Genomic DNA, 26234 nt, shown 5'->3' with positions numbered 1-26234 from the left:
TGCAGATTGAAGTCTCCTGGTAATGACGCAGCAGCCAGCCAATGTTCTCTTGGCATCCTGAGGACAAACATTAAAATTTTGTGATGGGAAACTGGTTTGTCAGGTCAGTCTGTGAGTGAATTTGTCGCCATGATTGCAAAATGTTGCCTGTGGGAAGAAGAAGGAAGGAAGGCCTCACTCTGGGGAAAAAAAAAAGTCTCTGCTGGAGGGTGTTTAGGGAGATGTGTGCCCTCTGGAGGCTGTCTTCTGAATGACGCCTAAGACCCAGAGTGTGACCAGCATTGACTCCTTAGTCCAGTGGCTTTCTTATTTGAGTGAAAGGCAAAGGCTTTGTGATGGTCCATAAAACCCTTGAAGATCTGGTGCCCCCACCTCTCTTCCTACTGTCTCCTAATCCAACTAGTTCCCACAATGATTTCCTCACTTGTTTTGGTTACCTGGCCTTATCTATGACTATCCCAAAAGAGTGGTTAAAAAACAAACAGCAATCATTTATTTTGCTTACAGCTCTGCAGTTTGATCAGGCATCAGTGAAGAAGACTCATTGCATCAGTACATAGCATCACTTGACAGGGCTCAACTGGGGAGCGGGAGGGTCTGCCTTTAAGACTGCTCGTTCACACAGCTGCTGGCTGTCACCTGAAAACTCAGTCTTGATGCCTCTCCACCGGGGACTCATGTGGCCTGGCCTTCTCACAGCACGGTAAGCATTCCAAGGGTGAGAGCTGAGCAGAGGCCGTACTGCCTTTATCAACCTCTCTGCAAGTCACCTGGTGTCACTTCTGTCATACTTACCATGCTCCACAAGTTGAGGTAATCACAAAGGCCTGTTCAGGTTCAAGAGGATGACACATAGATTCCACTTCCTAACACAGACCAGGGGATGGCAAGGCTCTGGAAGTTCATATGGCAGGGAAAATATTGTGGCAGCCATTTTTGGAATATAAAAATCTGTGACTGTTCTTGCATTACAGCAGGCATGTTCCCTCATAGGGCCTGGCCTTTGCTTTCTGTCTAGAATGTACTTTCCTTAGAGATGCGCTTGGCTCACACCCTCAACAGCTTCAGTTCTTTACCCAAATATTTATTTCCTTCTCTTGAAGGTCTTCCCCAGGTGTTCTGTGCAAAGTGAAAATTCACCCCACTTCCTTACTCCTTCCCTCCTTTCATTTTCTCTGTAGAAGTGACACTATTAACATACTATTTATTTTACTTATTTATTCTGGTTTTGTTTTGCTTCGTTTTACAATTCCCTTCATAAATTATGTCTATTAAGGGAAGGCATTTTGTCTGTTTTATTCACTGCTATTTCTCCAGAGCTAGAAGAGTGGCTGGCACATAGAACGGACTTAACAAATTTTTGTTTGAGTAAATTAACGAGCATCTGCCCTCAGAAGATTTAAGATATCACAGTGACCATTTGTTTTCATTTACTTTGGTCCTTAGGTCCTGACTTCAGTGCCAGGCATATAAACACTCTGATAATTTAATTAGTGGACTAACTAAATAAATATAGTGGTTTTAAACTTTCTCAATGGAAAAAATAACAGTAAACCAGCAGCATTGCACTCATAGTCACTTATTTACAATGCGTCCCCTCTCCTCATCTACTAAGTGACAGTGCCAGCCAATATGGATATTAAATTCTGCTCTAACAATGCTGCTCCTGCCTCCAATTAGAGCCAGGAGTTATGAGAACAGAAAGAGGAAAAATCACAGGGGATGCCCAGGAGATGAGGCACAGCTTTGACAGTAAACTCTATGTGTCTGCTTTATGTTCCTTCCGTATTCATCATCTGAAAGGGCTGACCCGTAAGCCAATCAGAAGATGGAGCCCCCCAATCTGCTTCAGTGGTCACAATCTAGATGTCTTAGGAAATGGGAAGAAAGCAAGAAGACAATTACTTTAAATATTATCACGTATGTGATTGGGCAATTCTGCTGGCCAGGAGGAATGACCTCTTATTTCAGCATCGCTCTTTACACAGGTAGTCACTACCTTGTGCTTGTTAGTTTATTCTCCAGAGGTGTTTGGAGTAAAGTAGTGACATTTCAAAATGGATTAATAAGGGATGCTCTAAATTGAATGTGTTCTTGAATTTCACTTAAATGTTAGTAACTAAAGAATACAAGTTGATATTAGGTTGGAATGCCTTGGAAACCATCATCACATATATTGTTTCAGAAGTTCAAAATTAGTCTGTTTTTAAATGAATTTATGATGACATTTCAATGTATGTAATTGGCAAACAGTTTTCTCCTGTCAAAATAAAGACAAGCAAGAGCCATGGCCCCAAATATCTTCAACTTGGTAGACAAGATTATAATGGCAACTTAGATGTGCCATTGAAGTCAGTTCAGCAGCTCACAGGGTCCACATTGCTCCCTCTTATATCAGGACCCTGAATCTGGGAATGTCTAGGAGAGAGGCAGAGGGTGGCTGTTCTCCTGGTTAGCAGGGGTCAGGGTATGGGGCAAAGGCAGTGCCAGGACCACGGTTACTTCCTCCTCTAGAAGAGATTACAAGAATGAAAGGACTAAGCATGCTTTGAGCTCCTTCTGAGACTAGGTAAGGAGAATATAAGCTATTAAGGTAATTTATGGGCAGAAGCACTTTGAATATAAATGAAGCAACCAATGGCCGTTTTGATTGGCATTTATATCTCTTTTTATAGAGATCACATAGAGTAGTGTTATAATTCTTGACAGTTTTGATTGTAGAATATATGGGACATTGAGCTTCCTGGAAAAAAGCAGATGATTAATATTAATAATGGCCAAATAATACACAACAGACATGAGTAATATGTCTTGTATTTATATAGCTATTGTTTCAACTCATTGGAAAACACTATGCTTTATTGTTAGGAATGCAATGATAATAAGACACTACATTATCTAGGTCACATAAAAGAAGACATTCAAGCTTATCCTTAAATCCTATTAATTTCTTTACTCACATAATGAAAAAAAGTAATAGCCATTTGACTCTACTATTTAAACTAATGTATTCAAAGTGGTATGCCTGATTAAAGACATAGATCAAAATTCAAATAACTTGGTTCAAATGTAGTCAGTCCCAGAGTCATTTGGAAGTGTCAAGGAGGATTGTAGCTCTCTAAAAAATAAATAAAAGACTAGATAAATTAATGTATATTAACCTCATAGTGATAAGCATGTTTTGTGTGTTGTCTTTTTTTTTCCTTTCCCCTTCTATATGCAGGATGCTGGTGAAGCAACTATGGGCTCTGTCTACAAAAATACGGTTCTAATAAGCATGTGTGTTGCTATGGGGGAAACTATTTAAATGAAAAAATGTACATCTCTTAGATTATACCTAGATTCGAAAATTGCGAAATGTTTTAGCACCTTCATTTCCTATTTCCTCCTTTCTTCCAATGACTCTATCCATTACCATGTGAAAAAAGTAGAAGCAGAAAACAAGAAAGAATGGACATTGTGGTCCACTCAGTATTCGGTTTGCTTTTGGGTCAAAATTGAGCAAATCGATAAGTAAATGTTACATATATAAGTCTCCATTCGAAAGAAGGAGACTCCATTTGCAATGCTTTAGAGACAACTATATGAGGGGGAATGCCGCCAAAATGGAATTTATTTATAAAAAATTGTGTATTTATTCTTACATGTTTAAACTTCAGTCACCTTCAAGGTGCTCTTCATTTGATGTAATACATCTACTGAGATATATTTTCCACAGCTCAAAACAGTTTTTGAACTTGTCAGCTTTCATGCCTTTTAGTGCTTCTGCTGTATCTTTATTTAATCTGTATTTTTTTTTCATTACTATTCAGTCCCCCTCCCCACAGCAATCATACATGGACACCATTGTCCATGTATGTGAGCCCTTTTTCCTCAATCCCACCACCTCCTAACCCCCCCCTTAGCTGTCATATGCTCTCCATCTATGAGTTTGTCCCTACTTTCCTTGTTAGTCCACTTTGTTCATTAGATTCCACATATATGTGAAATCATATGGTCTTTGTCTTCTTCTACCTGGTTTATTTCATTTAGCATAATGTTCTCCAAGTCCATCCATGCTGTCACAAAGGGTAAAATAGTCTCATTTTTTATATCCCAGTAGTGTTCCATTGTATAAGTGTCCCATAGTTATTTTATGCACTCATCTATTGATGGACACTTGGGCTGCTTCCATATCTTGGTGAGTGTAAATAACACTGCAATGAACATAGAGGTGCTTAAGTTCCTTTGAATTAGCATTTTTGGTTCCTTTAGATATATTGCCAGATGTGGGATCACTGAGTCAAAAGTCATATCCATTTTTAATTGCTTGAGTTTTCTCCATACTGCTTTCCATAGTGGTTGCACTAGTCTGCATTCCCACCAACAATGCAAAAGTGTTCCCCATTCTCTACATCTTCACCAGCACTACTTGTTTGTTGATTTATTGATTATTGCCATTCTGACAGGTGGGAGATCATAACTCCTTACAATTTTAATTCACATTTCTCTGATGATTAGTGATGTTGAGCATCTTTTCATGTGTCTATTGGACATCTGTGTGTCCTCTTTAGAGAAATGTATTTTCAGGTCCTTTGCCCATTTTTAAAAAAGATTTTATTTATTTACTGGTTAGAGAGGAAGGGAAGGAGAGAGGGAGAGAAATATCAATGTATGATTGCCCTTCGTGGGTCCCCTGCCGGGAACTGGCCTGCAACCCAGGCATGTGCCCTGACTGGAAATTGAACCATGATTGTCTGGTTCCCAGGCCAGTGCTCAATCCATTGAGCCATACCAGCCAGGGCACCTTTGCCCATTTTTAAATTGGGTTGTTTGGTTTTTTGGTGTTGAGTTTTGTAAGTACTTTATACATTTTGGATACTAACCCATTATAAGATATATTGGCAGATATATTCTCCCATTCTGTGGGTTACATTTTATTTTGTTGAGGATTTTACTTTGATGTAGTCCACTTATTTATTTTTTCTTTTGTTTTCCTTGCCTGGGGAAATATATTTGATAAAATATTGCTATGAGCAATGTCCAAGATTTTGCTGCCTACGTTTTCTTTCATGAATTTTATGGTTTTGGGTCTAAAAGTTAAGTCTTTGATCCGTTTTGAATTTTTCCTGTTGTGTAAAGAACAGGAAAATTCAAAATTCCATTTTGAATTTTGTGTTGTGTAAGAAAGTGGTCTAGTTTAATTTTCCTGCACATGTCTGTCCAATTTTCTCAACACCATATATTGAATAAACTATCTTTAGTCCATTGTATGAGTTTGCTTCCTTTGTCAAATATTACTTGCCTATAAATGCGTAGGTTTATTTTCAGGCTTTTTATTCTGTTCCATTGATCTATGTGTTTGTTTTTATGCCACTACCATGCTGTTTTGATTACTATGGCCTGATAGTATAGTTTGATGTTAAATAGCATGATTTCACTAACTTAGTTCTTTTTTCTCAGGATTGCTGTTACTATGCAGGTCTTTTGTGGTTTCATATGAATTTTTATTTATTTATTTACTTTTAGAGCGAGAGGAAGGGAAGGAGAAAGAATGGGAGAGAAACATCAATGTTTGGTTGCCTTTCATATGTCCTCTATTGGGGATCTGGCCTGCAACCCAGGCATGTGCCCTGACTGGGAATCGAACTGGCAACCCTTTGCTTCATAGGCCTATGCTCAATCCACAGAGCTACACCAGCCAGGGCTGAATTTTTGAAATATTTGTTCAAATTCTGTGAAGTACATCATTGGAATCTTGATAGGAATTGCACTGTATCTATAGATTGCTTTGGGTAGTATGGACACTATAGTAAGCACCATATGTGCTTCCATTTAGCTGTATCTTCTTCACTTTCTTTCTTCGATGTCTTATAATTTTCCATGTACAGATCTTTTACATGCTTGGTTAGGTCTATTTCTAGGTATTTTATTCTCTTTGAAGTCATTTTGAATGGGATTGTTTTCTTTTAGTTTATTATTGGCATATATAAATGTGACTGATTTCTAGATACTAATTTTATATCCTGCTACATTTCTGAATTCATATATTAGTTCTACTGGTTTCTTGGTGCAATCCTTGGGATTCTCTATGTACAGTACCATGTTATCTGTAAATAAAGACAGTTTTATTTCTTTTTCAATTTGGATGCCTTTTATTTCTTTATCTTCTCTGATTGCTGTGGCCAGGATTTTTGGTAATGTGTTGAATGAGAATGGTGAACTCAGACATCCCTGTCCTGTTCCTGATGTTAAGTTGTAGTTTTTTCCCATTGAGTATGGTGCTGGAAGTGGGCTTGTCATATATGGCCTATATTATGTTTAGTTACGTTCCTTCTACACCCCTTTTGCTGAGAGTTTTTGTCATAAATGGGCGTTGGATTTTATCAAATGCTTTTAATGCATCTATTGGTATGGTCATGTGTTTTTTTAATTTTTCATTTGGTTGATGTGACGAATCACATTTATTGATTTGTGAATGTTTTACCAACCTTTCTTTCACAGAATAAATCCCCCTTGATCATGGTGTATGATTTTTTGATGCATTGCTGTATTTGGTTTGCTAATATTTTGTTGAGGATTTTAGCATCTATGTTTATCAGGATATTGGCCCTTAATTTTATTTTTTGTAATATCTATCTGGTTTTGGAATTAAGATAATCTGGCCTTATCAAATAACTTTGGGAACCTTCCCTCCTCTTGAATTTTATGAAATAGTTTGAGGAAAGGTGTTCTTCTCAGAATGTTTGGTAATTTTTATCTGTTAAGCCATTGGGTCCAGGGCTTTTGTTTGTTGGGAGTTTTTTGAGTATTGCTTCAATTTCACTAGGTGTAATCTGTTTATTCAGATTCTCTGATTCTTTCTGATTTAGTTTAGGAAGATTGTATGTTTCTAGAAATTGACCCATTTCATCCAGGTTGTCCAGTTTATGGGCATATAGTTCATAATATTTTCTTAATAATCCTTTTATTTCTTTGGTGTCAGTTGTTATTTTCCTACTTTCATTTCTATATTTGTTATTTGGCTCCTTTCTCTATTTTTTCTTGATGATCCTGGTTAAAGGTTTGTCAATCTTATTTATCTTAAAAAAAAGTTCCTGGATTCATTGATTTTTTGTGTAACTTTTTAAGACTATTTCATTTATTTCTGCTCTGATCTTTATTATTTCCTTTTTTGTACTCATTTGGGCTTTGTTTATTGTTCTTTTTCAAGTTCCTTTAAGTGTAAAGTTAGAATGTTTATTTGAGCTTTTTCTTGTTTTCTTGTTTGTTTGTTTGTGTGTGTGTTTGTTTTGAGATAGGCCTGTAATGATATGAATTTTCCTTTTAGGGTTGCTTTCCCAGTGTCCCACAGATTTTAGATTATTGTGTCCTCATTTTAATTTATTTCAAGGTAATTTTTTATTTCTTCCTTGATCTCATTGTTGATCCTTTCAGTGTTTAATAATATGTTATTTAGCTTCTATGTCTTTGTGTGTTTTTTTAGTGTTCTTGTGATTGATTTCCAGTTTCAAAGAATTGTGGTCACAGAAGATGCTTGATATAGTTTCAATCTTCTTAATCTTACTGAGACTTTTTTGTGTGTGTCCTCACCTGTGGTCTACTCTAAAAAACAATCCATGCACATTTGAAAAGTATCTATATTCTGCTATTTTGGAGTGAAATGCTCTGAAGATATCAACTAAAGATATCAACTAAATGCTCTGAAGATATCACTGCTGTCTCCTTGTTTTTCTGCCTGAATGATCTACCCATTGAAGTTAATGGAGTGTTAAAATCCCCAGCTATGACTATGTTTCTGTCAGTATCTCCTTTTATGTCCATCAAGATTTGCTTTAGATATTTAGTTGCTCCTATGTTGTGTTTGTAAATGTTTTAGGGTTATATCCTCTTGATGGAATGTTCCTTTTATCATTATGTATGTGGAGTTTTTGTTTTTGTTTTGGTCTTACTATAGCCTTGGTTTTAAAGCTTATTTTGTCAAGTATAAGTACTGCTACCCTACCTTTTTTTCTTTGCCATTTGCATGGGCTATATTTTTCCATCCTGTTACTTTTAGTCTGTGTGTATCTTTTGATCTGACGTAGACCTCTTGGAGGCAACATATATAATGGGTTTTGCTTTCTCATCTGTTCAAGTACTCTATGTCTTTTGATTAGAGCATTTAAGCCATTTACATTTATGGTGATTATTGATAGATACGTATTTAGTTCTATTTATGTTAGACTATTTTCCTTTTTTCTTTCTTTCTGTTTATTTTTTCCTTAAATCAAGCTCTTTAACATTTGTTGCAGTACTGGTTTAGTGTTAACAAATTCCTTTAGCTTTTTCTTGTCTGAGAAGCTCCTTTTTTCTCCTTTGATTTTAAATGATAGCCTTGCTGTGTAGAGCAGCCTTGATTATAGGTCATTGCTTTTTATAACCTTGAATATTTCATGCTACTCCCTTCTGGCCTGGAGTGTTTCTGTAGAGAAGTCAGATGACAGTCTAATTGGTATTCCCTTGTATGGAACTATTTGCTTTTCTCTTGTGGCTTTTAGGATTCTTTCCTTGTCTTTAAGCCTTGCCATTTTGACTATGAGGTGTCTTGGTGTAGGCCTCTTTGTGTCTTGTTTGAAACTCTCTGAGCTTCCTGGACTTGTGTGTCTTTTTTCTTCACCAGATTAGGGAAATTTCTGATCATTATTACTTCAGATAGGTTCTTCATCCCTTGCTTACTCTCTTCTCCTCCTGGTATTGCCATGATGTAGATATTGTTTTGCTTCATGTTGTCCAAACTGTTTCTTAAGCTCTCCTCATTCTTTTAAGTTCTTTTTTTTTTTTGCCTTTTTGCCTGGGTATTTTTTTCTACCTTGTCTTCCAAATCACTGATTCAATCCTCTGCTTCATCTAACCTACTGTTAATTCCTTCCAGGGTACTTTTTATTTCAGATATTGCATTCTTTATTTCAGACTGGTACTTTTTTATGGTTTCTATATCTTTTTTCATGCTGTTGAATATCGTTATAATCATTAGTGTAAACTCTATATCTGGTAACTTGCTTGCCTCCATTTTATCTAGTTTTTCTTCTAAAGAATTCTCTCCTTTTATTTGGGGTCTGTTTCTTCTCATTTTGGCTGCTTCTTTGTATTTTCTTACTTAGTAGCTAAACTAATCAGTTCTTATAATAATCAATCTGCAATCAGTAGTCCAGCTTAAGCTTTCAGGATGGGGTAGAGTAACTTCTGTGGGCAGGGCTATTGCCTCCCCCCAGGGTGATGCCACTTGGAGAGGAGTGCCCTGCCTGAGAGATGGCTTCTGCAGTGTGGGGAATGACTCTACACAGGGATCCTGGTGGCTATTTTTTCAGTTCTCTCCCCATGGCTACCAACCCCAAACTTTTCTTTGCCAGAGCCCATGGTAAGTGTCAGCAAACGAAATTTTGTATATTGTCCCTTTAAGAGGTTCTCTGAGTCTCCTGCCATCTATCCCTAGCAGACAGAAACCCTGCTGCTTTTCACAACTGGATGTTATCTGGGTTCCTTTCTGGCACTGGTGCTGTAGGCTGGGGAGCTCAGCTTGGGATTTAGAATACACACTTCTCATGGGGAACCCAAGGACCACTGAAACATCCCTCTGGCTCTTCAGCTGTCACCTCTGGGAGCCCAGACAGCTCCTCGTGCCGCCTCTGCACTCTGCACCAGTCTTATTGTGGTGAAGTGGGTTTTTCAGTCTGCCTTTGGTTATGAGGTTTCTCTCCACCTAGTGTTCAGTTGGTTATTCAAGATAAGTTCTCTATGGTTTAGTTGTAATTCCAGCTTGGTCCTGGAAGGAGGTTAGTGTAGCTTCTACTTACACCCCTGCCATCTTGGATCTAGAGTATTAAGTATTTATTTAGAAAAATGTAATTCTAATGAAGTCCTTGTGACAGAAAAAGTTTCACTTCATTTCCACCTAGTTGCTCATCTCTCCTTCCATCCAGCCCTTAGCTTCAGAATTGAAAGCCAAAATTTTGCCTCTGTTATTTTTCATTTCACCTCCTCCACACAGGCAAAACGTTTTCCTTTGAGAAGTTTTTTCATCCAGGGAAACAAAAAAAGTTATTTTGGGCAAGATCAGCTGAACAGGGAGTGGGGCACAGGGGTCATGCTGTTTGGGGTCAAAAACTGCTGAACACTCAGTGCAGAGTGGGCAGGTGCACTCGCAAATCACTCATCATGAAATGGGAAAATGCATTAAAAGACTCCTCAAAAAATTCACTGTAGCTGAACGCAGCCTCTCACAATAACACCAGCTGGTACACAGATACAGATAGGTTCCTAGAACACTCACCTATTGAAGGAAGCCCATACCACAAGGGGCCCGCCCTCCAGATGATAATGTTGTGTTTTGGGGGTCCCCCCTCATAACAAGAAAAATGGAAAGGCAGTGGAAAAAAGTAAAAAATTGTCTAATATGTGGAAATTGTGATTCCCCCCAATAAATATATGACCAGTACATCAAATTCTGCAGTCTTAGTCACTTATTAGAGAGTTAAACTGGATTTGAATTTTTTAAATTGAAGAACAAAAACATGAATAGTTACACAGTTTACATAAGCATGACTACTTTTCTCAGAAAAAAACACCTGTTTCAGTTTCTAAGATTGAAGAGAAATTTTTATTTTTATTTTATTTTTTTATTATCTGTCTTGTCTTTATTCTCCTGTGGGCTTTAAAATAAGATTCTGACAATAGAGATAGAAATAAATTCTCCCAGCCTATTCCCTTTGTGAATTGCTATGGTTTAGAAAGCCCCCACTCATATTATGAGTCCCAACCACACCATTCACCTCTGACGTTGAACACCTTATTTTTAGTGATGCACCCATTAGTCTTTGCTGCATCTGCTAGCTATTATAAAACATTATGGGTTACACCAAATGATTCTTTATTGACTCACAATCGGTAATTTGGACAGGACTAGACTGGGCCATTTGTCAGCTTGCCCTACCTAAGGTCACTCTTGTAGCAGCTGCACAGGGCAGCTCAGCTGGAACTGGATGGATGAGAATGACCTCACTAACATGTCTGGTGGTTGGTGGGCTGAAGGCTGGGGTGCATTGTTTTTTGTCTACTTAACCTGTGCAGCAGGTTTGCTTGGGCTCATTTAAATTGCTACCTCATAGCTCCAAATACAGCAGAAAAAGAGCAAGTCTCAATGTGTGAGCACTTCTCAAGCCTCTTTTTGTATTACTTTGGTTTATGTCCCATTGGCCAAAGCAAGTCAGACAGCCAAGCCCAGATTCAAAGGGTGGAGAATTAGACTTTACTATGAAAGGCAAGAACTACAATGGATCTGTGTCTTTTCCTCTTCTTTTTTGCATTTTACTGCCAGTTCAATATTACTGCTACTGCTAGAGAGAACACTTTCCCCTGTTTACACTGTAGCTTAAAGAAAAGAACTATATCTTCCATCCCTTGTATAAAATCTTCTGTTGTATAGTGAGGTCAATTGTGGGGCCTTCTGAAGTGCTATTTCAGAAAGAGAGGCTACATCTCTCTAGCCAATGTGGCAGGAAATAAGAAACATTACAGTCTCAGAGGTGTGGGGGAGAGTAAGTAGAAATGTGTAGAAATGATACAGATGGAAATTGTGTGCATGAATGCATGGGCATGTATACATGTAAGATGAGAGATGAGTAAATTTGTATTTTGGTGCTAATAAGATTATTTTGGGAGGTGAGGAAAGGTCAATTATGGAACTGTTTTAGACATTTACAAATCCTTTATTCCAAGTCCACACCAGGACTTGTGGTAGGATAAGAGAGCCAAAAACATTATCATAAAGCATTCTTTCTCTGTCAGGACCTTTCAAGGTGCCTTCTTTTATTTCTGGCAGTCCCCTGGAGGTGTCTCAAGCATTCTCACAATACAGTCTTTTTAGCTTCCATGTGGTGTCTACCATTTTCCTTGCTTCAGTTCCCTGCAGGGATGTCAGCTGCCAAGGCTGCTGTGCTGGCAAATGCCTTTGAAGATGCTGGGGGTACTCAGGTGCTGATGTAGGCTTTGTCTTCACCAGTGATGAAAGTGCTAGCACCAGCATTGTTGGGCCTGCAGGTGCCACTTTTTGCTCTTATGGTCTTATAAAGTTTTTCCTGCAATAGCCACCTATAGATTTTGGGGGCGTCTATATTTGATTCCTTGACTCAATTGGATAAGTTCTCCTGCAGTGGATTTTTATTTTATTATGCAAATAGACCTGCTTCCCATTTCTTTGTATAAACCTTGTATCAATTCCTATGTCTATAAAATGCTGTGTAATGAACAACCACCTGTCTGAGGGTCACCCGAGTGGCTATAGCTTATGAATCTGTCTGTGGTTAGTCGCAGGAAGTCGGGTGGCTTTGTTGATCTTGGCTATGCTATCTGACAAGTCTGACTGGCTTAGGGGAAAACATGTAGCTCCAATCCATGTCACCTTTCATCCTCCAGAAGTCTGGTCCAGATTTGTTCTCATGGCAGTGGCAGGGTTCTGAGAGAGAAAGCAAGTGCTCAAAGCCTCTTGAGATCTAGGCTCAGAATCTCTACAATATCACTTCTACTTTTCAAAGCAAGCCACCAGACCAGCCAGATTCAAGTGGTGTAGAAACTTACTTTCTCCCTTACTGGGAGGACCCACAAAATCACATCACAAGGAACATGGATACAGGAAGGGCAGAGAATTGGAGCTGTCTTGGCAGTCAATCTAACTACCACATACCCAAACACCTCTGAGTCCCAGAGTGAGCACAGGTTGGCAACCTAGATAAGGTTAAATAAATTTTAGAATGATTAATTTGGCAATCATTCTAAAAATGTGGAATATAAATTGACTTTAGGAATGGTCTGAGAGGTTGGTATAACCAGAAAAATGGCTTTTGCCTTAAAAAGTGATAAAACAGGAGAGTCTAGAACATGTATGATTGATTTGTAGTAAATACTTGAAGTGGGGTGTTGAGGCTAGTAATGTGGCCACCTTCCTGGCTGAGCTGAACACAGAGCCTTGATAGATTGGCCATATTCACCATTGTCATTAAAGAGAGGAGTGACAGCACAGTGCCAGATATTTGTCATCTGTGTCCTATCAAGAGCAGCTAGCAGTAAGTTTAAAGAATTTTTGAATTAATTAGGAGGAACAATTTAAAAAGTATTGGTAATCAGATGAAAATAAAGGAGCCCTGGCTGGTATAGCTCAGTGGATTGAGTATGGACCTGTGAACCAAAGGGTTACTGGTTCAGTTCCCAGGCAAGCCACATGCCTGGGTTTTGGGCTAGGTCCCCAGTAGGGAGTGTACGAGAGACGACCACACAGTGATGATTCTCTCCCTCTCTATAAAAAAATAAATAAAATATTCAAAAAATGAAGGATAATTATTTTTCTAGAATAATCCTAGAATTTGGATTTAATAAATAAATGATAATATCATTTTTATAATTCCCATATTATATAATGACTAAATGTAAGTCTGTATTATATAGGCCAGTCTTGTTTTATATTGTATTAAGAGCACTTTCTTTTTCCTGTTCTCTATTGGTGCATATCAAACCATTCAAAAGCTTAGAAGCTGTCATGGTTAATTTTATATGTCAACCTAACTGGGTCATGGGTTGCCCAGATATTTGGTCAAACCTTATTATGGTGTTTTGATGAGGGTGTTTTGGATGAGATTAACATATTTATTGGTAGAATGAGTAATGTAAATTACCCTCCCTAATGTGGGTGAGCCTCATCCAATCAACTGAAAGCTTGAATAAAACAAAAAAGATTTACTTTCCCCCAGAGTCAGAGAGAGTTCCTTCTGCCTGACCACCTTTGAAACAGAACATCCAATTTTTTTCTTGCCTTCACACTCAGACTGAAACATCAGCTCTTTGTAGGCCATCAGCTTCCTGGCCTTTGGACTAGAACCACATTATCTGTTCACCATTGGCTCTAATAGGTCTCCAGTTTATTTACTCACCTTGCAATTCTTGGGACTTGTCAGCCTCCACCAATTTCTTAAAACAAACAAACAAACAAACAAACAAACAAACTCTAAATGTATCTACAGACACACACACACATTCTGTTAGTGGTTCTGTTTCTTTGGAGAATCCTGGCTAATAGAGAAACTTAAAACAAGAACCATTTTACTTCTCAGAATTCTGCAGGTCAGACATTTGGACAGGGTGGAGTGGGGATGCTCCATGACACCTTGAGGCCTCAGTGCTCTTCCCTCCGGCCTCTCCCCCTCAGTGTGTTCTCATCACACAGAGGTTTAGTCTGAGCTTCTTAGGCATTTTGAAGATGCCCACAGAAGTGAGCTTTCCCCGAGGATAAGCACTCCTTAAGCCTGTTTCCATCATGTTCGATAATGTCTGGCCAAAGCAAGTCTAATAACCAAGCTCAGAGTCAGTGTGCCAGGGGACTACACAAGGACTTGGGTGCTTAGAGAGTAGTTCATTGCTGCCACCATAGTTAAAGTTTGTCACATTGTGGGGGCAGGGTTGGTGTTCTCTTTGGGGCATACTGACTCTGATATATCTGTGTGATATCAAAGTAGGAAGAGTCAGGTGACAATATGGGTCTGAGGCCAAGTACAAGGGATTTAGTTGGATAGATACATTTGGAAATCATGAATACATGGGGTAATATGAGAATATTTTACAATCAGTATGACATGGGCAGCAACTAACTGAAACAGATACTGCTTATAGCCTCAAAGCAGAGTCCCAGGGCTCCCTTGTTATGTGGCCTTTTTCCTTTAGTTACGGATTATTGGGGGGTGTCAGGAGTCCTAAGAAAAGAGGCAGGACAGTCAAGGAAATGAGAGGACACTGGTGGGGGAAAGGCAGTGGGCACCAAATATTTACCAATTGGTAGGAAGTATTGCAACATTTTTACAAGTCGTCTAAGTATCAGCTCTGTATACAGACAATAGCTGAAGCCATTGGCTGTTTGTTAACATACTGGAATAGGGCATTTGTTTAAACCGTGTGAGATAGCCAATATTCAACCAGTTTTGGCCTACGCAAAGCATAATTTTATATGCTTCAACCTAATCAACAATGAGACAAAAATAGATCTAAAATAGGCACCACGATTTACATAATGGGCAGATGAACAGGAAGAGTCCCCAAAGGAAATGGAAGGGAATGACTCTGTGGAAGGTTAAAGGGGGAGCACAAGAGAGAGGGAATGGGAACCGGTTTTGAATACCATACGGTAGTGTTCAGATATGATGAGGACTGGATGTCTTTTATTTGGCAACTAGAAGGCCTTGTATAGTCCATTTCAAAAAAATGATCACGCCGAAAGTCATGTTACAGAGGTCTTATGAACCACCTGGGAAGTGAGAACTTGACAAGGATGAATTTAGAATAATATTTCCAGAAACTTTACTGATAGTGAGAGGGAAAAGGATAACTGAGTGGAAAGTAGAATTAGGAGAAATTATGTTATTAGATGAAAAATATTTGCCCAAAATTATATGAGAAATGGAAAGATCATACTTAAAGATCTTTCAACTTATTGTTGTAAGATCATAGGTTACAAAGGTAAGAGTAGAAAGAGTAAAGTCCTGGGGTCCAGAGCCTAGTGCTTCCACTAGTGGCTCTAGTGCGTCCACTCTTGAGGGCCACTTTGGCCACTTTATAGCACATCCTTTTTGTAAGAAGTAGTTCTCATCTTGATTGCATGGTAGGGCAGCCTGCGGGAGCTTTTAAAATTCTCCATGCTCAGGTCTCACCCTAGACTAGATTACATCAGAATGTCTGGGATGCACCCAAGCTTCAAGATTCTTTTAAAGCTCCTAGGTTATTCCAGGTGTGTTCAAGATTGAGAAACACTGCTTTAGAATGTCAGTTGTTTGTTTTCTATTGCCTCAGCTTTGGTGCCTTAGCCAAAATACTGATACAACAGATACAGTCCCACTCAAGTGTCACAACTCTCAGTACAGGCTGTGCCCCACAACAATGGTGGCTGTTGCAGACCTTTTCTCAGGGCAGTGATTCTGTGCCCTGGCCGTGTATTAAAATCTTCTGGGCACTTACAACACACTGATGTCTTGGCCACACCCCAGAGACTTAGATGTAATTGGTCTGAGATGGTGTTATGTGTTGAATTGTGTCTCCCCAAAAAGTAATGTTGAAGTCCTAACCCCACGTACTTCAGAATATGACTTTATTGGGAAATAGTATCTTTAAAGAGGTAATCAAGTTAAACCGAAGCGGTTAGGGTGGACCCTAATCTGACGACTGTCTTTATAAAAAGGAGCAATTCAAATATATACAAGACATGTACAGAGGAAAAGTTATGGGGAGAGACAGAAAGGGACAGCATGTCAAGATTAGATTCGAGTTGAGCTGCCATGAAGAATGCCTAGGTCTACTGAAAGCTGGGAGAGGTAAGAAGGGATCCTTCTGTGCAGGTCTCAGAGGGAGCATGGCTGACATCTAGATCTTGAAATTATAGTCTCTGGAACTATGAGAAAAAATTTTTTTTGTTGTTCTAAGCCACCCAGTTTGTGGTATTTTATTGCAGCAGGCCTAGGCCGAAATGAATACAAATTCATTTCGGACATAGGTAGTTTTAAAAGTGGCTCAGGTGATTCTAACGTGCCAGGACTGATTTTCACAACTATTAAGGGAAAGGAGTGTATAGCAAGAGTAACCTGAGTAGAAAAATTATGTCAAAATCAGTTTAGAAGCCATGCAAAAATAATTATCATAAGTATATTTGAAATTAGTAACATGCCAAGTAATTTTAATACCTTGTTATATATTTTCTCCTCTTGGGCCTCACATTGTAGTAGAGGCACTTGCTATCCTGCTCCTCTGCAATTTCTTGCCTGGATGCTCGTTTTTAGTATCATTTCTCACCTTGAGTAATGAGCTCCTACATTTCCAGTTTGTGTGTGCTTTACAGGTCTCCTCATGGTGTATCCTTTAGTTTTTATGCCTGAGGGCACTGTCTTGCACCTATCCCTCTTGGACTTTGTCCTGTTCATTTATAATGAAACATTTCTCCAATTTGTCAAAGTTACTTAGAATTCTGATCCTGCAGTCCAAAATTCTAATTCCCGTTACTCAAGGAGAGTCCCCAGGACAATTGAATTAAGTATTATATGAACTCCAGGAGGAATCAATTTGGAGAGGATCTGATAATGGGAGGTTTATTATATTATGCACTGCATTAAAGTGTAAAGATGTGTGAAAGATAAATGGTCAGTGCATGAATTATACAAAGAGGTCCCTAAATGAGACTGTGATATCAGTCCTTGCACAGGCATAGTGTGAGATGTAAAATCTTGTCACTGTCACTTGAAGTGTGATCCACAGACCAGCAGCACTGACAACACCTGGGAGCTTATTAGAAGTTCGGTACCTCGCACTCCATCCCAGATCTACTGAATCTGAATCTGCATTTTTACAGCATTTCCAGGGAAGCACATGCATATTAAACTGTGAGACAGTGAAATGGTTTGTAGAAATGGTTCTGGCCTTGAAGAGCTCAGCAAGTAGGATGGTTGAGGAAGCAAGATATACATTTTGTAGATCAGTGCTTCTCAAAGTGTAGTCTGGAGAACCATCTGTACTTGAGTGACCTTCAATGCTTGGTAAAAAAAGATTATATTTGGCCTCTTCACAGCTTACTTAATTTGAATCTTTGCAAGTGGGGCTTAGAAATGTACTATTTGGTAAGTTCCCCAGGTGAATTTGATGCGCATTAAAGTTGGAGAGTATTTGCTCCAGAACTATGGAAATTAATTTTATTTCAACCCACTGGAGGAATATGCCACGTTTCCACTAGTTTTACTGACAGTGTTCTGGAGGCGGCAGCTGCACTCTCCTAGACACGTGTCATTCAAAGGACAGTTCACAAATCAACCGCATGGATATCCCATATGGGAGCTTGGTAGAAATGCAGAATTGAAGTATCTACTATTATGGGCTGAACTGTGTCCCTCAAATTTGATTGTTGAAGTTTAACCTCTAGCACCTCAGAATGTAAACATATTCTGTAAAATAAGAAACTTTAAGAGTTTATTAACTTAAAATGAAATCTTCAGGGTGGGCCCTAATCCAATATGACTGGTATCCTTACAGGAAGAGGAAGTTGGACATGCTATGTGTGTGCAGAGTAACAACAGGAGAAGATGGGCATCTGCAAGTCAAGGAGAGAGACCTCTGAAGAAACCAATCCTGCCAACACCTCGATTTTGGACTTTGAGTCTCTAGAACTGTGAGAAAATAAACTTGTTGGCCACGCCACCCAGTTTGAAATGGCAACACCCTAGCAGACTCGTATTCCTACTAAAGTAGAATCTGCTTTTTTAATGAGAGACACAGGTTTTTCATCTGATTCATAGGTCTGAGAAGCACTAGTCTAGGACAGTAGTTCTCAACCTTTAGAGTGCCTCAGAGTTAACCTGAGAGTTTGTTAAAATACAGATTTCAGGCCCTACCCCAAGGATTCTGATTAAATAGACCTGGAGTGGGGCCCGAAAAACCTACATTTCTAACAAGCTCCCAGGAGATGCTACTGTCCTTGGTATGTGAACCACACTTGAGTGTTTGGAACCAGCAGCATCATCCTTAGCTGAACATTATTAGAAAAGCAAAGTTAGAGTCCCCAACCTGGACTTACTACATGACCATGTTCTCTTACCCTGTAGAGAGTCAGGGGCTGGGCCTAGTGAGATAATTCTGAAGCTGAAGTTTGAAAGCTAGTGGGAAACAAAGGCTGTGCAAAAGGGCCATGAGTACATATTTTCTCTCTGCAGCAGGGAACCTGTGAATGTGGAGGGCTGACCTAAGATAGAATATATATATATATACACAGGGGTGGGCAAAAGGAGGTTTACAGTTGTGAATACAAGAAACACAGAATTTATTCTTTCTTGTATTATTATTTCTTAATTATTGCATTATTGTCATTCAAATGACTGTAAAGAGATCTCAGGACATCTTCAGACCAATATTTGGTAGCTGCTACTACAGACTAAATAACTTATATTATTTCTTAATGAGACAGACATAGTTCAGACAAAGATATTTTTTATCGAGTAGTCTCTATTTAGTTTATCTATTACTAATCATTAATAGATACACTCACTTAGTACTTAATACATATATTTGAACTTCACTACATCTTCCCAGCTCACATGAGGCTTCTAAGTTTAGTCAACACCTTCCCATCAAAGTTCCTTTGATCAATTCATAGATTGCTCTCACTTGCTGTGTCATGACACATGTGTGTTTATAAGCACACATATGAGCATTTAACCAAAAGCACTGAAAAAAATTCAACAATGGCAGAAAGACAAAAAATGGCATGTGTGTTTTAAAATATCCTTTAGAGATGTGCTCATTGCTGAGAAAGTGCTTTGCTCAAAACTAAACCCAGCTGATTTTTTTCTAGTTACAAAATAATTAATCTCTGAGTCAGCTTTTAATCTTATGTTAATGAGACCCCCTACAGTTTTGGCCCATACCTTCAAATTACAGATTGATCTATAATTAATAAGGCTTCAAGTGGCAGTACCCAAGACAAAGGCATTATTGGGCAGCTGGGAAGAGAGAGCTGAGAAGTGTAGAAAGGGCACTTACAATTGCATTCTTACCACATACTAAGTTGGCTCCTGGTGACAGAAGCAGGTGTCTCTGGGTAGCAAGTCTGCTGGCTGGAGCTCCTGTAACAAGGAAAGCAGCTAAACTGCCTCTCTGAGGGCTGAGGAGGGACTGTTAGTGCTGTGCCCAGTACGTGCATCAGCAAAAGCACTCCTGCTTGGCCCCTGCGTGAAGTTTTAACCCGGGCTTGAAAAACTCGCTTTGAATTGACTTTAAGCTCTAGAAAAAAAAGCATCAGGTAAAGGAATCATTTTTTGTTTTTTTTTCCAGCCATTTTTTGGAGCTGTGTGGCTACGCTACATTATAGTTTTATAGCCTCAAAAATCCCAGTGATGGGAGGAAAGGAGCAGTTGCTGATTAATTAAAATCTAATTTTCTATTCTACTCTAATTGCAGCCGTAGAGAGGGAAAAAGTAAGACATTATTTCAAAAGTGAAAATGATCTCTGGACTGTTTGGGCTTATTATGAGCTCTGTGTTACAATTTGTTTTAAATTGAATCAGTAGAATAAACATGGAATGAGCTCTGCGAAATCAATTATTTTTAAAGGATCTTAATGAAAGCCTGTATCATTTTGTTTAAAAATTTTTAGGCTCTGCCTGGAAAGACTTAATAAAGACAAAGGAGTTCAGGTTTTGTGGTCGATCTGGGACAATCCTATGGTTCAGCCTGCGTGTGGTTTTATGACCATGATTTCTAGCCCTTTTTAGGGCACTGCAGTGGATCCCCTGTTAGCTTAAAACAACTAATTTCAACTCATTTCAAATGTTTACTCTCCAAATAATACTGGAGAGTTGAAGTGGCTAAATTGAAACACACAGGAAAGCATTAGAGAGTCTGGCTGCGTTAGCTCTGTCTCCGGATTAGGTTCTGAGCATGTGGGCTGGGCGTGAAGGACGTCAGTGGGACAGGTGGTGACCGGGCACCCTGCGATCAGAGCTGGCTCTCCCAATGTAATTACCTGGCTCACTGGTTCTAATGGGAAGGAAGGATTGATTTTACCTCTTGGCTTTCCACTGAGTCCTCATGAAATCTACAAGTCTTTATAACCTCTAATTGTGAGGAGAGGGTAGGGGAGTAGTCAGTGGGAGACACCTGGGGAATTGAAAATTTGCATTTTTTGCCCTGGCTGGTGTGCATCAATTTGTTGAAGTGTTGTTCTCTAAACCGAAATGTTTCAGGTCCCATCTGTGGTCAGGGCACATACTTAGGCTACAGGTCTGATCACCTTTTGGAGCCCATATGGAGGTAACCAATCAATGTTTCCCTCTCACACGAATGTTTCTCTTTCCTTCTCTTTCCCTTCCTCTCTGTCTAAAAAAACGATGCAAAAAAATAGAATTTGCACTTTTTAACTGTCCCATTTAAGTTTAAGTGCAATATAATGCTAAGTGTAAAAGAAATAGGTTGGAAAGTTGCATATGTTTATTTACATTTATAGAAAATTTATTTATATTTATAGCACACATGTATATACTTATAGTATATATTTATATTGATATCTGTGTATATCTGTATGTATTTTATGTAAATATATAATTTATATATAATAGATGCATATATTTATATAGATGTTATATAGGTATGCTATATACACTTATAAATATTTATATTTTTAAATATTTTATATGCATGTGTTACATATATGAGTATCATATAAATACAGTGTCTGCATACATGCATGTATACATATATGATGAGTGTTTGTGTCTATTTATATTTTATATGTAGCATATTTACATATGTACATATATGTATATTTGTATTTACAAAGTTATTTATAATATATATAGCAGTGTATATGTATCTAGATAGGATATAGAATATACTCCAAAATATCAAATTGATAAAGTGGTTATACAGGAAAGTAGGACTGTGACAATTTTTTTGTGTCTTCCTATATTCTCTTAATATTCTATCAATGTATATCACTTAGCATATTTTAAGTGAAATAAGCCAGGCAGTGAGGGACAAATACCATATGCTCTCACCTTTAACTGGAACATAATCAACAAAAGAAAAAAGCAAACAAAATATAACCAGAGTCATTGAAATTAAGAACAATATAACAACAGCCAGAGGGGAGAGGGGAGAGGGGAGGGGACAGTGGGGAGAAGGGCTTTAGGGAAGTACTATAAAGGACATATGTACAAAACCAAGGGGGAGGGTGGAAGCAAGGGAGGGAGGTGGGTTTGGAGGGGGTGGGGAGAGAAAATACAGACAACTGTAATTGAACGACAATAAAAGAATTAAAAAGAATATTCTATGAATGTAAAGTATTTCTCTTGCAACCATAGAAAAGTCATCACAAGGAAAAGAGAGGAGCTTTCCTGCAGGTCCTGCACACCCTCAGAGCAGTTCTTTTCCTGCCATGAGGAGTGAGCTCCTGGTTCCCTGGATCACGGCCCTGTTCTTCATCTCAGATTGTTATCTGTGTCCTCTGGGACCGAACAGCATAGTCTGCAGGCTGCATGGATTTAGAGGGCTGTCCCATTGGTCCCTGTCCTTGTTTCCTTCCGTCGGCATGCATGACCTCACTTACCCAATATGATCACAAAGAATCACCAGGATCCCTTAACTGTTCCTGTTTTTGGTGTTCACTGGTGCTCATATGATTTATCACATACATGTCTCCCTTCCCTCGATTTTTCATGGCAGACAGGGGGAAATGAAGCTGTATCTAATATATAGATGTTACACAAGTTCCAGACCAGTATTCTCATGTGTGCTAGAACTGAAAAGGCTTATTAAACACAGGTTCCTGGGCCTTCTCCTTCCCTCAATATTCTGATTCTGTGGGGCTGACAGAATCAGAATATTGGGTGCACCCAGTTCCTTGGATGCAAGGAACTGCATTTCTAACAAGCTTCCAGGCAATGCCCAGGGTGCTGGTCCTTGGACTATTCTTTGAGGCACCAGGTTGAATAGTTCTCAGAATGTGGAGCCCACTTCAGCAGCATCAGAAGCAGAATGACTTTGTTAGAATTACAGAATTTCAGATTTCATACCAGAGGTGTTGAGTCAGGATATTTTTTCTTTTTCAAAATGTTTTATCCTTATAAGAGGAGGTTTTTTTCATTGCCTTTTTAAAGAGAGAGAGCAAGGGAGATAGTAAGAGAGAGAGAAACATCATGCTGAGAGAAGCATCAGTTGGTTGCCTGCTGCACATGCTGGGACCGGGGATTGAATTTGCAACCTGTGTATGTGTCCTGGTCCAGAACCCAACAGCAATATTTTGTTTATAGGATGACACTCCAACTAAATGATTCAAACTGATCAGAGTAAGATTTGCTTTTTAATAAGGTTCCCAAGATATTTAAGTGCACATGACAAAAGATGGAGAAACACCTTTAGGCACTCTTAAGAAAGGCACGGAGGGGGTGATGGCAGTGATGCTGTCCCTTGCCTGAACCTGGAGCAGGCTGCCTGGCTGCGGAGAAGGAGTGTGCCCAGCTCCGAGCATGTTGCTGAGATTGTCGGTCACTAGGGTTGTAAAATTAAAGCACTAAGGGCTGAGGCAAACATGTGTATCGAGTCACCTGTTTGTAGTGAAAAATCCATTTTTGTTGTCACTTGGCGGAAAGAAGATGTTGCTTTGGCCAAAAGAGCAATCCTCTCAGTTGCAGAGCACTTCTCCATGATTCATGCATCGCTAAATAAAAATTGACCTGCCCTGGAAAGATTATCAAGTCCTAATCTGGTCCAAGGAAGGGTCCCACAGGGTGTGGTGAGATTAGTAGTTGGGGCAACTAGGAGCAAGTATTGAAAGAATTCAGCAGCAGACCCACACATACATAGTAACTCTGAGCAGAGATAAGGAACCTGTCTTTGAAGTAATGGGGATGCCTGAAAATGTTGATGAAGCATGAGAAGAAATAGAAATGCATATTGCCATGCTTACAGGAAACTATATTGAGCTCAACGGAGAGAATGATTTCCATTATAATGGGTACCAATGTAAGCTTTAAAAGTAGCATTAGCTCTTCATGATTCTCCTCCAATTCAGTGGCTCCTAGCCATGCAAGAATGATATCTAATCATCAAAATGATAGTTCCAGTTCTCTGGGTAGTGGTTCTCAGATTCCTACTTTAGAAGCAATAGGCTTGCTGACTTTAGTCCAACAAGCTCATTTAGCACAGGAAACTTGGGGCTTAAAGATACACTACCATCCGTAGAGTCAGATTTTGCGGTTGATTCTCCTGCTTTTGACTCTTTACCATTATCTGTGCTGACTATCTGTACTCCACTTAAACCAGTTAACTCACTCTCTGGCTTGGGGAGTGATCCTTCTGATAACATGAAGACGCGGCGTAGAGGAAGTCAGCTATCTACTCTTTGTGTCCACTATTTTTCCCCGAAGGCACCGAAAGGTACTCTTTGCCTGGGGGATTAGGAGCGACCCACCTAGTACAGGCAACCAAGTTGGCCTTCCAATTACGTCCCTGTTTTTTCTAATGGCACCAGTAGTTGCTCCTCTTCCAATGGTGGTTCCACCTCTAGCTCACTTCCAGAATCAGAACAAAAGCATGACTGTGTTAATTTGCTTTGAGAATGCAGTTATTGCTGCCCTAGCTTCATGTGGCCACAACCTCTTCTGCATGGAATGTGCCAACAAGATCCATGAAAAGAGAACACAATCATGTCCAGTTTGTCAGACAGCTATTACTCAGGTAATCCAAATTTCCTGTATATTTATATGGACTCATAAAGGCCTGGGTATAATGGTACCCCCAGGAAACTTCCTAATGGGTTCTTATCACTGTTATCAGGCTTTATTGGCATTAGGGTAAAGTTGTTAGTAAACTAATAAAAGGCTGCTGTGGTGACACTGAACCTCAGTGGTGTCTTGTCTGTCAGTTTGATCTGAATTATTAAAATTACCCAGTAGACCCAGAGACATAGCTTGTTATAAGAATTGCTAAAACCGAAGTTTGACTCAGATGAGTGAAGATACTCATAGGTGTGTGAACCTATGAGAAAAGCGCATATATACATCTAATATTTCAAAACAATGAGTCCCAAAGCCTAACCACATGAAGAGTTTATGGTGGTACTTGGCATTACAGATGATTCAAACACTTCCAGGGCTGCCTTCTTTACACTGCCAGTTTTGACAAAACAGATTTTTTGTAATTGTACAACTTATGCCTAATTTTGCCGCATTGCAAGTAACTTTATAATGCATTGTGAATTACTTATTGGTAGTAATAGGGCTGACAGCAGTTTATTCAATCACTGGTTATAATTTGGGACAAAAAAACTTCTATATTGACCTTCATTTTGTGCAGCTGGTATGAGCAGTGAATCAGGAATGCAATAGTGTTGATTGTGAATTGCCTCTCTGGGTGAATGTGGAAATGGTCACCCAGGTTTTCTCATTTCAGAAAGGGCTTTGGGATTCACCTATATTGGCTAATAAGTAAGGATGCAAAGATTCCATTCATTAGTCTGATCAAACTATTGATTAATTTAAATTTTAGATAAAAAAGTGAAACATTTTATGTCTCATCCATACTTGTCTTGTGCAATATAAATATATTTTTATTTTTTAGTAATTTAGGGGAAGGGGTGGAAGAGAGGGGTAATAATGCCCTTCGCATAATTCACAAAAGCAGCTGTGATGACCTCCAATTCATTTCAAATCTGTTTCTAATCACAAGGAAGGATTTCATTAATAAACATTTTTACATTTTACTTTTAGATGTCTATGACTTTCCCTTTAGTATGTTCCCAAATCTATGCTGGCATTGAAAGAACAAACATTATAGTGGTGGGTATTTCTATTAATTATTTACTGAAGTATTATTTTCACTACTCCCCTCAGTATAACAAAAATTGAAATTCTATGTGAGTTGAGTAGTAAATTGACAAATTTTTTATATCCACTCAAAGGGTTACATTTCATATAAAAGTTTGCAAATAACAGTTTTTTACAATTTTATTTATTTATTTTTAGAGAAAGAGAGAAAGAGAGGGAAACAAAAATCCATGGGTGAGAGAAACATTGATTGGTTGCCTCTCACACATGCTCCAACCAGGAACCTGGCCCACAACCGAGGCATGGATCCTGACCTTTCCGTTTTCAGGATGGTGCTTAACCCACTGAGCCACACCAGTCAGGGAACAAATAAAGGTTTTTGGTTTTTTTTTCAGTATAAAAAATTGCCTTGATGATATATGTTATGATGCAATGTTAATTGCTTGTAGGATAGTTAAATGTCAGTACTGAAGCCTAATCTTTAGCTGCCATCTTATAGATATGAGCGAATGCTCACAAGCGTGTATTTTTTACTTTGTTGCATTGTACACTGCAATTAACAAGGAATTAACATATATATTTGTTGTGTGTTGTTCCTAAAATCACAAATTAAGGATGATAAATTATCAATGTAATTTAGTATTTGCTAATTTTACTATACTTTTTAATGTATATGTAGGGAAGTCATAGGAATTGTAAGTTCAATTTGAGTTAAGTGTAAACCCATATATTTTATGATAAAAGGCCTTTAACTTAAGATGGACAAAGCACTGATATTATACAAGGTCTCCACAGAAAAAGTCCAGCCATTGTTAAAATAACAAGAATGGTTTGCATGACATTGATATACCTGGCAGCCAAGGAGAGTGGACTGGAATGCACATG

The 26234-nt window shown here is 38.7% G+C and overlaps 1 pseudogene; it reads left to right on the top strand.

Annotated features, from left to right (window-relative positions):
* LOC119057297 (RNA-binding E3 ubiquitin-protein ligase MEX3C-like) overlaps positions 1-24381 on the top strand; it is a 58823-nt pseudogene extending 34442 nt beyond the window's left edge.
* The last annotated feature ends 1853 nt before the right edge of the window (positions 24382-26234 follow it).

Source organism: Artibeus jamaicensis, unplaced genomic scaffold (genome assembly GCF_021234435.1).
Source record: "Artibeus jamaicensis isolate MK-2021 breed Jamaican fruit bat unplaced genomic scaffold, CSHL_Jam_final contig_685, whole genome shotgun sequence".
Taxonomy (NCBI): Eukaryota; Metazoa; Chordata; class Mammalia; order Chiroptera; family Phyllostomidae; genus Artibeus; species Artibeus jamaicensis.
The sequence above is the reverse complement of the archived record's forward strand: the minus strand, read 5'-3'. Positions and strand labels throughout refer to the sequence as shown.